The following is a 14,449-nucleotide window of genomic DNA, read 5'->3' as shown; positions in this document are numbered from 1 at the left end:
ATGAAAGTATTAAAAACTAGTAGGCACTGATTCTACTGTCTTATTCTGGTATAAAAATATAGCAAGCCTCAAAAAGATCGCTGCGCTATACAGGTAGCAGTTCAGTATATATTGGAAGTGTTGAGTTTACTGCACACATTTGTAGTACTGAACATTCCCAGTAGCAAGCACATACAGCTACCCAAGGGAAAACCATGAAACACACGGTCACCACCTGTGATGCTTTAAGCAAGCTAAACTTTGTCACATACTGCTGAGCTAGTCCGTAGCACTGTTTAAGGCCACAATACTTCCATTTTAATGACTGGCAGGAGGTTTGGTAACCTGTTAAGGTGGAAGCCTTTGTTGGTGTCAGACTTTAATGTGCAAGCATATAGCTACTGTTCCAGTGCAGACCCAGAAAAAATCGGTCCTTCGTCCACTAATCAGAAGGTCGCTGTTTCCCCCAATCCCTCGGCTGTACGTCGAAGTATCCTTGAGCAAGATACTGAACCCCAAATTGCTGCTGATAAGCAGGTCAGCACCTTGCATGACAGCCTCTGCCATCAGTGTATGAATATGTGTGTGAATGTGTCGAGTGTTGTAAAGCAGTTTGAGCTGTCAGTAGACTGGAAAGGAGCTATCGAAATGCAAGTCCATGTACCAAAGTTTTCCTGTACAAAGAGGGACTATTACAGACATTTCTAGCATTAATAGTAATAATGGTAAATAGTTTACGGAATAAATTCTAAACCTCATTCATAACGTTGACATTCGAATTCTAAAAGAATATTCCAATGTGGTGCAGCTTTTATTTCCATGCATGCCCATTCATTACGGTTAAACTCTTTATTTTTGCATGTTTGCAGACAAAAGATTGGGCTAGACCAATATTATATGCAAATTAGAATTAGATTTCAGTGGTGGCTATGTAGAATTGTTTAAACCAGATTAGATTCAATAATCTGTTTTGACTAGTTTGTTATCAGTTTGTCTAATCATCTGACTCATGTTACTCGCCTGGTTGAACTGGTTGAGGCAGTTTATAAGATTACATGCAGCTTACATCCTCTGAAGGCTTTATACTACTTTTTTCACGTATGCAAGAGTACTCCCCAAAACCTGTAAACACACTTTATTGTGTAAAATTGGTAGCGTTACCCTTTAACCCTTTTCATTTTTTATCAAAAGAAAAATGATATGATTAATTATTTTTTCAAACTCTGACTCATTGGCCTTGGCTCATTTTCTGTGAAGAACATATATCAGAACACATTTTCAATAACCTCACACTTTACACCCCCCCTACACATTTACATTACATACAGGATGTTCGGGTCCACTGGACCCAGGGCACGCACGTGTGCATGTGTGTGTGTGTGTGTGTGTGTGTGTGAGTGTGTGTGTGTTGTGTTACTGCCCCTGCCGTTCCCGCACAAGGTTGCAACATTGTTGCAAAATTCAAGCACCAACACCGTCTGCTCTCACATTCCCGCACATTTTACCCTGTCTTGCGGGAACCAATCTTTATTTAAAACACGTAGCACTTCATAAATGTGATCCACCAAAGGTAAAGGGCAAATATTAACCATGTATGCTGTTTATATTGCTTGTAATTGGGATGAAGTAAACATTTGTTGAGTATTTTAACATAAAATTGTTTGATTGTGTTGAATTAAAAACCCAAAAATGCAGCGGGTCCACCAGACCCACGAACACTGGTTGAATAACAAACATTTGAACACCACACAAGGGTTAAACATCAAAAACATTGATTTTTAAGAGAATGGAGAAGCTTAGCTCAGTTCTGTTTTGCTGGGTTGTATGTAAGGTTCAGGTAGAATATACAGTATGTATACAAGCCTTTTGCATTGAAATTTCACTGTTTAAGCACAGTTCAAATCTTGGAACTTGCACACAGAAGACAAGAAAAACAACAGCAGCATCAGTCCTAGCAAAACCTCATCACTGTCATGTTGCAATGGCAATATTCAAAACCTTTAAAACAAAATTTTCATATTCACCTTTTCTATGGCCCTTTCTGTATAATAATGACTTTTTCATGCCATGTGCAAAAGTTCAGTCAACAAGATGTGATAGTAAGTGTTGTGTTTTGACAGCTAGTCCCTGCACACACTCTGAAAGCTATAAACAGTTTTTGAGCTATTCCAAAAACGTGTCCCAGGTGGCTTCGGTGTTACCACAACTGGTGAAAGTGTGAATTTGACAGTTTCAGTAATACAAATGCCAAAAAGAAACACATTCTATTTCCATTCTAAGGCCCATATGGTATGTGCGAAATTGGTTGGTTTGAGCATTTGAAATTAGCATGTGCCAGAAACACACAATAGATTTTTGCTCCGGCTGGATGATCTGATAGCACTTGATGAACAAACATCATTTTTTAAAGGAGCTCTTCCACTGGAGACCCATGATTTTGTATTAGGTCTTGTTTTTTTCTTAGCAACTCATTCTGCCTTTGATTTGCACCAACACCACCATCAATCTATTTTCTAAACAGCTTATTATGTATATTAAATTACGTAATTAGTACAGAAATGGAAGAAATATGCATGCATTATAAAATAAATATTGTACATGTTCACATTATATTATATATATACATTTTAGAGTATTCTCATTGTACCTTTAATGCATTTTTTTTCAACAAGTTGTTAGATGTCTTCATCAAACCAATAGAAATTGCATATGATTCTTTTTTCACTTAACTTCCATGCGTTAATTATTAAATCACAAATATATTTTAATTGTCTGTTTCTTTTCTTGAACAAGTGTTATTCTTTTCCAGTAAGTGTTATTTGAAGGAGTTACGTAAATGTCCACTGCAGTAAACAGCATGCATCAAAAGTGATTAAGGAACAATTGTTTATCATTTTATTCTCAGAAAACAAGATCGGTGGGAGTTATGCTTCAGGGTTCATTCTGCCACTGGGCCTAGATAAAAAGGGCTAAATATTGGCCATTTTTACATACAATCTCAAGACTGTTCAATGTTGCTGTTTCATTCAACTATTCAGGTATAAATTAAATCATAATTTAAAATAAAAAATACAAAAATGGCAGAATCTAAATAGGCAAAAAATAACCTTTTGTGCAAAATGTCCACTGGAGTGGACAGATGTATTTTCAGTCACAGAAAACAATGTTAATCATCGTCTGGTTTTCGGAGAATAGGATAATCAACAGTTGTTTCAGGGTTACTTGGTGTATCTCATTATCCCTCCACCATTTTGTTTAAGATGCCATATCTCAAATTGACAAACACATGGTGGCCATAAATGTTTTCACTGCATTTAACAGTGTTAAAAGCTGACTTGGAGGGTGCTAAAATCATCTCGGCAATGGTAAAAATTGTTAATGGCAATTATACCAAAGCATCAACTTGACTTAATTGTTATTCAAGGCAAAATGAAAAGCTCTTAAATGAAAAAAGCCATCAAACAAATTAATCATCTCAGTAAATTGTCACATGACTAATATTTTACTCATCACAGACACTCAGTCTACTTGTTGTCAAGACTCATCTGAGCCCTGAGCTTTTCTTGGCTCTGGTAATTGTACAAGGGAATCATTAGAGGAACAGATTCAATCAACACCTGCCAAATGCAGCTGAGGCATCGATATCTGTGCATATAATCTGCGTGGTCATAAACAATACACATTTTAATACTTACCTTAAAGGGCAATGTCACCAATTGTACCTATTAAAGTGCATAGGTCGTGGGGAGTACGAATACATATATGAAACAAGTAATATAAAGCCTTTTGTGGCTCCAGAGGAAGATGTGATCAGATAAATTGCCTCCAGTCATGTGACTCAGTGGCTTAGTTGCATTGTGGGTAATGTAGGCACCATGTTTTGAAAGGGATGAAGAATGATAAAAAGGCGATGTCTCTGGTTTTGATTTTATACTTTCCATAATGCCTCCAGCAGTGTTATAGAAGTGCAATACTAGACCAGAGGACTGCTTTTCAAAACCTAGCAGCTACATTACCCACAATGCAATTTAGCCACTGAGTGAATTCCCTTCAGGCAATTGATCAGATTAAATGCAGCTTCCTCTGGAGCCACAAAAGGCTTTATACTGCTTTTTTACATATGCAGTACTATTCAACAACACCTGTAAACACACTTTAATGTGTAAAATTAGCAGAGCTACCCTTTAATACTTTAATACTGGTATCCCTGGATTACAGACAGACAATGCTTAGAACAGTTTCAGATATGATCTATGATGCTTTAAATGGCTAAAAAAAAAGAAGAGAGAGTAGTCAAGAAGTAATATCCAGCATATCATGTATGAGGTTTAGGTTGCGTACCATACAACTCATTGGCCAAAGGACACATCTATAATCACTCTTCTTTTAGCTCTTTTTTGGTCTCCCCCAACTACTTACATGATGCGTACGGCTCTTGAGCTCCTACATGCTACACCAGCTAGACGCTAACTTCGTCAGCTGTTGGGTGGTAGCATCCAAGGGGTCTTAAAACTGTTTGGTGAGGCTATAAAGGAGGTTGAGGAGAGCTGTTAGAGTGAACCAAAACAGATGAGTTGCAGGCCATAAAACCAAAACAATGAGAGGAAGAGAGAAGCTTACATGCTTCATAAAGCTGAGGTGAAGTGCAAAGTTGGCTGGTAATTCTCATGCGGGTATCACAGCAAGCAACCCCTTTTACATTATGCAGTAATTTGATCCATTGTGAATATGAAAATATTGATTAGTGCAGCTTTTAAAAGCATGGGCTAATATTCAATGAGAAGGATGCAAAGAGCACACTGTCCATCAATAGCTTCAGATTAATTCAGGATATGTGAGATTCAGCAGGGAGTGAATGATTGTCTGTGAGTGACACGGCAGCAGCGGACCGCACAGCCAGCAGAGAGCCCTCTGATCACCAGGGACCCCATCAAGAAACATTTCCGACTGACATCATGAGCAGTGACTTAGAATTTGCTGAATGGGGTCAAGGACAGTGATGTTCAGGTTTCATGCCAACTGAATGCAAGGTCTGACATGAGTGCCCAGGGGCCATGCAGTCCTCGGTTAATCAAGCTGTGACTGTTGTTACTCCTTTGATTGTACATTGAAGCTTTCAGATTTGTGTCGTAAACATCTGTCAGTTTTCCAGGACATATATTGTGGTGCACAGGAAGTAAAGTTTCCAATTGGTTGAACAAAGATTAATGTTGGGATGAATAGAAAATGGGTTGTTTCTCAGTGTCGCCTCCTTTCAGAAATGTGTTCTTCAACAGATCTGACATTGTTCCTTACTCCTGTCCTTTCATATAAAAAAATTTAAAAGAATTTCCCTCCACTTGCTGAAAAGAATTGACAGTGTATGTTCAGGTTAAATGTATTTGAGGCTCTTTCTACCACCCTTTACCCTCTGCCATCTTAAAGAGAGTCAGAGATTACACGTTAAAATGCAGACAGCCACTGGGGCTTTTTACAATACAATGAATACGCTGAATTATAAAAGCTGCATACTGCATCCACTCTTCATATAAATTGTCAGAGATGATCAGGGAAAAACTAACAGCTTTTACAGGATAAAGCCATGTGTGTAAATTGATACTGCACTGTAACAGTCGACATACTGTAGGTTAAGAAACAGGATAAGAAATAACTGCCTATATATCACAAATCCCATTTTGCAGATGACAGTGGCAAATGCTTTTTCTGCTTTCATCAAGTGGTTCAGGCTCACTTAGATGTGCAGAACCCGAAACTGTGAAAATTGTCAGCAAAAGCAAAATCCTACCCCACAGCAAAAAAAAGGCGTTTCCCATTTCCCCAGTGTCAGTCACATAAAACAGTGAAATGCCCTGACGAATCTTTCTCCTCTTCACTTTTTTCTATTTCCTCAAATCGACTGTCAACACATCCTCAAGAATTTCAATTCTATGACATTTGCGGTCGAGGAAAGGCATTGATATCCACAGAGATTCTGAGAAAATGCTATCACATTTCCCCACAACAGTAAACTTGCAATTGGAAGTTTGAGAGAGGAGGCAATGGCCTCAGACATAGCTCAAAGACATGGTTACTGGACTGTTCAATACTAAACGAAGACTTTTTCTCTTGAGACCACTGAAGCCTTCCTGGAGCGCAGCGCTGCAGACTTCTCCTCTGTGGCAGCCTTCAAGGTGCAGAAGATAAGAAAAATGAAAAATGACACTGTAGGGAAGCTGAGCACTCTTGTTCTGAAAAAATAGACATGCTTTCTCCAAAGCATTGTTTATTTAGACTTTTTGTCCTCAGGAACAGTGTCTTTTATACTCTTGCTGATATCTCGCAAAGCTATTCACAATGAATGGATCTTTAAGCTCATATGTCCTATTTATAAACAAAAAGTGTTTCTAAGTTTCTATTTCTTTTCCTGTGCTTTTCTAAATATGTTTTTTAGGAAATGTTACTGATGCATGGATTCATAACATTCAATGGCTACATTTCTTTCAAATTTTGGGAATGTGATATCCTTAATGTTTATAGATTGGACCATGATCTCTCTCTCTCTCTCTCTCTCTCTCTCTCACACACACACACACACACACACACACAAACATATATATACATATATATATGTGTGTGTATATATATATATACACATATACATATATAAAATGTATATATGTATATAATGTATATATGTATATGTATATAATTTTTTATTTTCTATATGACTGCATGTTTTCTCCTCAGATAGAAGGTTAGAGGAGCTGCTGAACAGACCTGGCTGTAACAAATTAATGGTGCAGAAAATAACTTAAACTGAGCCATTTTTCTTCATTTCATATAGTCTAAAACCAACAACATAAAATAGGGACACGACATCCAGTAATAAGGTTGAGGCTACACGTTTTCTATACATCCGCAGGGGCATTTGTGTATATCCAGTGTTGTCTTCTTTTATCTAAATGGAATATCATTGTGTCCTCTTGTGCGCAAAGACCAACAACTTACCCACATTCAGCCTACTGAGGTAAAGATATGAAAACATTCTGCAGAGAAAGCACTGAAAGGTGCTGATTCTAAGGACAGATATCTACATCTATGAATAAAACAATACATGGTAATCACTCCATATGTTAAGCTTGTACCTATGGTAGAGTCAATAAGTCATACGCTACGTTTCCATTATAAATGATAATATCAGCTTAACAACTCTAGTGAAAGGTTGAATCTTTGAAAAAAATGACATGAATTTCAGAATATCTTAATATTTGGTGTACGGACAGCATGCACTGTAGTTGGCATGGACTCCACAAGTTTGTGTAAACCCTGATCACTCATGTTATGCCTCAATGGGGCATACCAGTGGGGGCACTAGAAGACTGAAAAAGCCAGGCATTCTGTGATGTCACAAGACGCTTCGTGGAACACTGTCAAATCATGCTGGGATAACCTGAGTTAGCAGGTTTTGAACAAACTTGTGGAGTCCATGCCAGCTATTCTGAAATTCATGGACATTTTTTCAATGATTCAGCTCTTAGATTGTTAGGCTGATATCATCATTTCTCATGAAAAAGAAGAAAAAAAAACATTCAAAACAAATATAAACAGATTATTATCAGTGTGAAAGCATCACAACCATACAAAGTCGAGTACTGAGTACTTGTGTAAGCAGCTGAGTTCGTTGCAGGTTTAAATATCCTTGATCATATGGATATCACGGTTTATCCTGCTTTTTCCATGCTAATTTCACATTCAACAATCATAAAATATACAACTTTGTCAGATTTTGATTCTAAACATTAATATGTAAGCTGTCACACATATGAGGGCTTTGAGCTTGTGATCTTACACTGGAGATCATGATGTATGTCCCATCTCTTACGAACGTTAGAGTCTTTTAACAATAAATTAAATCTATTTCTAACTGTGGCCTTTAGATGTTTCAAAGCTAAACTAAGTAGTTTTAGTTGTTTAAATCTCACCACAGTTTAACCATAATGCCATGACCAACATCGCCACCCTGGTCGTACTCAATCTGCAAGTGCCCAAATTGGCCACCTAAGCATACAATGGAAGACTGATTTTGTCCCTCAGGTATGAGGGCTTCCTGAAAAGGTAAGAACAGCTACTTACTGTTAAGCAGCAGGAGACCGCTGCCATTCAACAATGCATCAAATTATTTTATTAGACAAGAGCTGCAGTCCAACAATAGACATGATTAAATCCAATGCTTGTCCAAAGTTAGTCAACTTTCTAGTATCGCCAATTTGCACAACACGTCATGACTTTTCTCAAGTTCTTCTCTTTTTTATTATATTTCCATTTTTCAGTGGCCTTCTAATTAACCTCATTTAATTCCACCTGCAGGCAGTGATTATCTGGTGAATACACCCGTTTTATGGACGTTTTCTGAAAGTATTATTTTCTTTTATGCCTAATCTTGAGGCAATGATGCAATTATGCTTATAATTATGTATTACTCTCGCAGAGATATTCCACATGTCATTGATTTGATGAATTGTGTTTTGTATGTTATTCACAATGCAGCTGAGTCCATTCTAAAGGTATGGAGAGACTGAAATAAAAGTTGCAAAATGAAAAGGATAAAACCTTAGTTTTCATCACATCGGTTCTGCTGAGTTTGTGTGGAGCTACATTTGGGGCTTCTCACCCGTTGAGCAGGAGCCTGAGCTGGAATCACAGCTCTCCAATTTGAAATTGGCTTCACAGAGAGTTTGGTGCTCCCTTCCGTGTTGAAGGGAATGGACAGCATCTGTGCTACCAGCTGAGTTGACTTAAGCCTCCTGGCAAGCGTTTCATTTGGAGAGCAGCTGCAGTGGAGGGAACACAACACTTTTCCGTGTTTGTTTTTGTATTACATGGTTTGTTTCAGTCAAACTTCTGTCTGTTTGTCTCTTTTGGGCAAGACGTACAATGTTGGAGGTCTTTGGAAAAGTGTTGCCTAGCAACAATGTCTGCGGTCAAGTCAAATTTATTTATATAGTGTGTTTGTCAAAGGTTGCCAGACTTCTTTCTAGAGAAATTGTGAAGAACACTTTTAGAGGACAAAGAGACATCCACCTCTCTGTTAGCTTCTGACCGATGTTGAAATTGTATAATTTTCTTTATGACCTAAACATTTAACATTTTAATCTAAATAATTATTTGTCCTAAGAAGCACAACACTCATAGCAGTGCCAACATGCTTGCACATCCAAATCTGTCAAATTGCTCCTTTAATTTAGATCTCTTTTTTCTTTTCTCTGAGTTTAATCTTTTATCTCTACCTTCTTCAGTGTGCAAAAGTCATTTAACTTCAGGGCTGAGACTTTTTTTGTATAACAAAAACAAACACATCTGCGTGGTACGCCTACACTACAACAAAAATATAGTTGTTACAGGAAATTATAGTATATCATTTCAATTAACTCAAATGGTATTTCATCGTCTTGGTAACCATCGGTGTGTGGTTCACTCAGTTTCCTTTCCAAAACACTGGAGTTGAGAAGCAGAATGTTTGCTTTATCTAACATGAACAGAATGAACAACAGAACACACGTTTTAAGACTGATTTATTTTATCTTAATCGACACTAATGAAGAAGAAAATCACTGTTTATGTCTGTGCTGAACTTTAAAAACAAAGAATTATATAAAAGGAGCAGTTTAATACATTTGGCTTTGCAAAATAGTTTGGGATTATTGGACTGCTTTAACAGCACATTCTTACTCCCAGCTCATCGAATACAGCAGTTTGGTCTGTAGCCTTAAAGGTGCCATTTGTAAGAAAAGTTGATTTTTGAGTCTCATTCCCAACTCATCAAATTATGATGCTCTGGGTTTCCCAAAAATTGGCAATTTGGGATTGTAGGATGGGTCGGCTGCCAACCCAAAGCATCAGTTTTTGACAAGTTGCAAAACCCAGAGCATCATTACTTGACGAGTTAGAAAGGAGACTCAAAAATCAACTTTTCTTACAAATAGCACCTCAAACTATGGTGCTCTACATACTCTACATGCTCAAGCATCAATTTTGCACATGAAGGGCTTCGCAGTCAAGTTAGCACGTCTTGCATTGCAACGTCTTGTTAGACTTTAACAATAAGGCTTGCTGGCAAACAGGTCACATATTATGACCTCTGGACTGTTATTGACGGTGTCAGTTTGTTTAGGTTTGGGCACCAAAACTACTTGGTAAGTTTTAGGAAAAGATTGAGTGATGAGTGACGTAACTCACATCACATACAGCAAGTGACGTAAATTTGTCACACATGTAATGCATGTAAATCACTTATGTGCATTAACTTATTCAAGGAATAGAACTTTAAAAAAAAATCACTCTTGACTCTTCATCACCAGTGTCCAGAGGGAGGCTCCAGTGTATTAGCATCTCAACCACCCCTCAATTGAGGCTATTCTTGCTTTTTATACTTCACCAGAGGGGCACATCAAGAAGTGACACTGAAGGGGCACCAATACAGCGTCAAACTTTGATGCCTCACTGACCAGGCTGCTGTATTTGAAGCATTGGGAGTGAGAACGGGCTGGCTGTTGCACGCACCCCAGCCCTTTTTTGTCTGGTTGGTTTGGTTTCATCTAAGCTGAATTTAATGATATTAAGATTGTGGTAGTAAAACATCTGCCTGAGGTATTACTTCACATAAAGTGCCGAAAAAAATATATGTTTTTTTCTCTGCGATAATGTTGGGTAGAAATCTTAATAAAAGTCTCCCCCTAACTGTTTACTTGCTTAAAATCCACATTACATAATCTGAACCTCTCTATTTTGATCTAAGGCAGGAAACTGCTGTGCACGAGGGCCATATTTCAGAGCAACTCTGTCCTCCAGCGTACAGTATGAACTATAACGCCATCCTTATTGTGCGTTCTCTACAGTTTCATCAAGCCATGAAGGAGATGAATGATGTGTGAGGAAGCCCTGTGGAAAGTTCAGCTGTGTGAAGCGGCGGCAGCTCCGGCTCTGTTTACTGTGCTTTGTAGTCACCAGGCCCACAGCCATTTGTCACACTATTGGCGCATCGGCATACAGTAGAGCACAGAGCCCGAGCCGCTCTCTCATAAATCAAATCGGAAGCTGATGAAAGACTTTTGACTTAAATTAGACAAAACTGAATGGAGCCGTTGCGTTCTCGAAGCGTGAGCACGCTTTGTCATTTAAATGCCTAATTTCAGATGACCCACATTGCTGTCCCAGCTCTGTGCAGGCATGCAAAAAATACACAATAACATTAAATTATCATTTAAATGATAAGTAGTTGTGTTACCGGTATTTGTAATAATATCATTATCTTCAAATACGGCGGGCGAAACATTGCAATATGATGATTTTCCCTCAAATTATAATTTAAACAAATTAGCATGACACTGATATGAGCATGCCTCAGTTTGAGTCAAGGCTGGAGGTTGAATGAGTTGTTTGAGAAAATATGTTTCCACATGAAGAACAAAACAAGCACAAACAATAGCACAACCACAGAGTGACAACTGGCAGTACAATAACCACAATGTACTTGTGTAGGAGAATGCTGAGAGGTTTCATCCAGCTGTAGCTACTAACAAGACAATTATCATGCTAAAGCTCTCTCCCATGAAAGTTTGGCTCGAAAAATGTTACATATGCAAATTGTACTCAAATACAAATTTTACTGCAGGTAAAAATTGCAGAGAGTATCAGGAGATGGGTGACTGGAGTGCTGCCCGATTTAAGGCACGGAAATAGAATTCTCCCCACAGACAGTCGCCATAATCGACCATAATGCGAAGCAGCCACAAGACTAGACAATGTATTCTGTTTACAACCCTTGTCAACAAGGGTGATAAGTTTTTCTGTGCTTGCATTCAAAGAGCTTCATTACCGTGACTAATATCGTATTCAAAGGCAGCGTCTGAAGCCTGAAGCCATTTTAAAATTACACTGCTCATTTTTTAAAAAAAACAAAGATTAGCCTTTTATTAGGTTTTATAAATAAACAATAGTAATCTGTATAATATGCTAATTAATAAATGTTTGCCATGTCTGCCACAATGTTTAGCATACTATGTTGTGTTTCTCTCCACATGGAGGGAATTTTTTCTTTGCTTGTTTAATTAATTTATTTATTTTTATATTTTTGGGGGGGCATTTGATGTAAAACTCCCCAAAAGCCAGAGCTAAAAAAAACAAACAGTGCACATGTCTGACATATTATGGCATTCCAAATTTGATATGGTTAAATTGTAAGCAAACCTTGAGTGTCATTTTGGTCTCCATCAACTCAATACATGGTCTTTATCTTGCTAGTTGCTCCACTGTGTTCACAAGCCTGTCGCTAACTTTGTTATTCTGACTTGTAGTGCTGCCCAGTTAGAGAAAAGTGGGTTTATCAGAGACTTTTTTGTTTACAACAGCTGCTGCTGTTTCATCAATAAGGTTGATGTGAAAACTAAAGTTGCAGGCTTAAAATCAAAACAAAACCCAGAAAGGGGCTTTAAAAGTCACAATGTTTTAAGAGGAAAAAACGTGAGAACATTTCTGTAAGAGTCCTTGCCTGTTTCCTGCCTGTGGCAGTATTAATTCATACCAAAGTGTTAATACAGCATTACGTTTCCAGATATTGCAGACAAGGTTCTAACTTGGCGAGTAAGACTGACCTGCTCTGAGTGAACAAACTCACAAAATGTTCTAATCATTTTAGCACTCAACATACAAGCATTTTGTGTCATGTTGTTGTAATGCATGGGGAGGGAAGTAACTACAACAAATATACAGAAGTTCTGTATTTACACTATAAAAGTGTATCTCGAGGTTAGATTTTTCAGTGATGACTGTAATGTTGAACGGGATGGCGAGAAGAGGTGTTGCATACAGTCATAAAGGTGTCAAGAGGTTAAATGAAACTGCAAATCCACATTGTACAGCCTCCATTTTACTTAACTCAAGGTAACTCCCTCCAAGTCGAGGCCTTGTCCTAACTGAAGTGTGATCCAGTAGAGTGTATAATTTATAATTCTGCTGTGCGCTATAGTACGTGTGAACACAAAATTGCAGCTAGCACAACAAAAAGTCTCTGAAAATAGACGACCAACTGAACAAGATCATATTTTCAAGCAATACCAGCACATGAAATTACAGTTACCTTAATAATCCTAAAAGGGGATTTGGTATGTAACATCAGTCTGGTACAGTACATAGGAGGGACATGGCACCAGAGAATTATAAGAAATACATGTGAAAGCAATAAAAAGTGAGAAGGATAAGATGAGAGAACAAATGAGCATAAACAAGACTGGAGGGGTGTGTACATGACGTGTACGTGTAATTATCCAAGACCATAGTTTATAATATGATTCGCAGTAATTATACTTGAGACATTTCTACGGCACAAGTTGTGCCACTTGCAAAAAGTGCTAAAATGAAGTTCTCAACACAAAACTGGATCTAAAACAGAAGCAAATGGAAATGATGGGACATTGGTGACTTGGTAGCAGTTAATTGGCAGATTTCCAATCCTAAAGTCTCATTGAGGATTTTATAATGGTTGGTCCTGCTGTTTGTCCTCTGGATCAACTTTTAAGCGTATGCTCCTCACCTCTCAATGCTTGTCCAGCGAGGCTCGGACAGCGTCAGTTTGGGGGGGTTTAATATTGTAGATAAAGTCCATTCAGACTACTGCACAGAGATTTCCACAGAGAAAATCATAAAGACTCATATTTATTAGACTTAATACGTCTGAGAGTGAAGCCTGGATCTCCATCAGCAGAACCCTTTTTCCTCTATGATGGTATACTATTTGGATCACATGACCTTATACAGAACATTGTGTTAAAGTTAAACCAAACATTTCCAACAAATAAGACTCTGACTCTTAGATGCATCCATTTTCCATAGTAACACCCCCAAACTCAATTTTCACTCACTGGCAAAGTAAAAAATTACTTACCAGGAACAGCTAAAGGTGTCTAAATTCCAAGGGAGAATGCCATGTGTTGGCACAGCAGGAACGCACTGCACTGCAGAGAGTGTGATATTGTGGATATATCGAGTTTGCGTGCCGTTGTCTTGTTGTGACCGGGTTGGCATCACCTTTTTAGATGTTGGTAAGCCTTTAATACAATTTAGCATCTTCATTATGACCTCTTGTTTCAATTGATTGCATTAGGCTCCTGTGTAAACCCAAGGATAAAGGAAACACATTTCCTCAAGTAAGAATTCTTTATCTCCTAGCAAACATTGTATCACGCATTGCTTAAGGCGTTTGCTCTTTTGTCAGTCCAGACACCATCTGGGTAAACACAGTTCCCACTGCCCATCTGTTTGCTCAAATTTATTTTTTGTTAATTTCAAAGACAACCAGGGTGCACACTGCTTATAACTTGACAGGTGGGAAAGGTGTGAAGTTGGCAGTGTGCCACATCATCACAGCCAGCAGGCCAGTTGCTTCTTTGTACGATACTCTGCAATATTTTACTGTAGACAAAAGCTATTGGATGAT

Source organism: Pagrus major, chromosome 6 (assembly GCF_040436345.1).
Source record: "Pagrus major chromosome 6, Pma_NU_1.0".
Taxonomy (NCBI): Eukaryota; Metazoa; Chordata; class Actinopteri; order Spariformes; family Sparidae; genus Pagrus; species Pagrus major.
This window is presented reverse-complemented; position numbering follows the sequence as displayed.